Raw genomic sequence first — 1,723 nt, 5'->3', positions numbered from 1 at the left:
AGAAAAACTTTTCAGAACATTTCAGATGACACGAGGGACAATGGAACTAGTTTAAGTTAAAGAGGTTAAAGCCGACTTATTACCCAGCAGACAAGGCTGTGTGTGCGATTCTGTCCTTTAGTGAGGTTAACCTCTGCTGTCTTTCTGCTAGCTGTTTACATTCATTTGCTTCTCTCCCACCTGCTACCCTCACTTACACTACACAACAAATCTGTATGACAACTGGACGACAATGGAGTATTTATTTTGAGGCAGCGCATAAACTACAGGGGAAAACCGCTGACACTGTTGACTCAAAGCTAGGCCGCTCTTTGTGAATATCATACAAGACAAATTACAAAATACAGTCTGACAGAGTAAGCTTACTTTTTCTATATGCAGTGATTGCTCACGAAAACCGTTAACCAACAGCCTCATTTTACAGACATGAGTCATGATTTGAGTGTGCTTTATGGGCCTGAATATCTGATCTGATCTGATCAATGCGTCAGACAAGATAAATATCAGGCCGTCTGCCAGCTGAAGCTCAGTGGACTCATTCAGTGGCTCAATGACACTAAACCAAAGTTAATCTACTGTTGAATGACTTCAAACACTCAAAGCTACTTCAGTTACACAAATTAGCGTGTGAATGACTCCCTGTGTAAACACCATCAACACTGATAAAAGAAAACACACACACTATATTTAACAAGTCACTGAGCTTCACAAAACAAAGTAAGTTCTGCAGCAGCCAGTTTGAGCCAAGCTTTAACCGTCAGACAGATGACCTCACATTTGACTCTCGAATAGTTTGCAATACAGAGCAGTTCATGAATCAGTCGATGACTGCAAGAAGTTTTGTAGTTTGTAGGTGTTTGTGCTGATATGGTGTTTGGTTTTCCTCAAATGGTCCCCTGCATCACGACCATACGTCTCCACACCTGTCCAACAGACATTGTTGCACAAGTCTTGTGGTTTGTTCAGATGTAACTTTGCTAATCTAATAAATCAAGATTTCAAAACACAAAAACATATTAAATGTTTAAACTGAGAAAAATAACCACTTCATATGTGAAATGTAAAGCGAACATGAAGAGCGGACAGCAGTTATTGGGTTTCAGAGAAAGTACTGTGAAGACAGCAGACTTGTTTTCACTGCCTGAGGCAAACACACCGCTGAGAGCAACCAGACTGTGACGGTGCGTGAGCAAAGAGAAACAAGCAGGCAGTGAATGTGAACCAAGTGGCAACAAATGCACACTTCAAACAAAGAAGTGTGTTGTTCATTTGTTTGACTATTTATTCAGTATTTATTTCCTATATTGTTTTAAATAATATCACAAATTTATTGAAATATCCTGATAAAACCTTCAGGCTATAACGCCCTCCGCTAAATCTAAATCACTGAGAAATCAATCAGGAGCCAAAAAGACGACGCCTGCTTGACGCCCTTTATGATTGATGATGGATTTTGTATAGAAATTTCACTGACACAGGGGGCAGTTCATCAAAAGAGAGACAGATTTCTTACCAGATGTTGATCGTCAGCCTGCTGGACACTCTTAAGTCAGTATCAGAAGAATCCAGCGTACCTGCATTAATGAACAAAGAGGTCAAATGTGAAAAGCTTTCCTAAATACTGCAACTAAAGTCACAGGTCTAAAACAGAAACTGCTGAGTAATCTCAGCATTGGTCATAACTGTGAAGTGTGCCGAGCAACATAAGTGTTTGCAGGATTTG

The 1,723-nt window shown here is 40.0% G+C and overlaps 1 long non-coding RNA gene across 4 annotated transcripts in view; it reads right to left on the bottom strand.

Annotated features, from left to right (window-relative positions):
- The window catches only part of LOC102204856 (uncharacterized), a 21,628-nt gene that overhangs the window by 15,878 nt on the left and 4,027 nt on the right, over window positions 1–1,723 (bottom strand). For all 4 annotated transcript variants that reach the window (XR_001290644.1, XR_001290645.1, XR_312341.2 and 1 more), the window contains exon 2: window positions 1,514–1,574. This is a non-coding gene — a long non-coding RNA (uncharacterized LOC102204856). The remainder of the gene's footprint in view (window positions 1–1,513; window positions 1,575–1,723) is intronic.

Source organism: Pundamilia nyererei, unplaced genomic scaffold (assembly GCF_000239375.1).
Source record: "Pundamilia nyererei isolate P.nyererei 1_Seehausen unplaced genomic scaffold, PunNye1.0 scaffold00451, whole genome shotgun sequence".
NCBI lineage: Eukaryota > Metazoa > Chordata > Actinopteri > Cichliformes > Cichlidae > Pundamilia > Pundamilia nyererei.
Note: the sequence above shows the minus strand (reverse complement) of the source record. Positions and strands in the feature narration are given on the sequence as shown.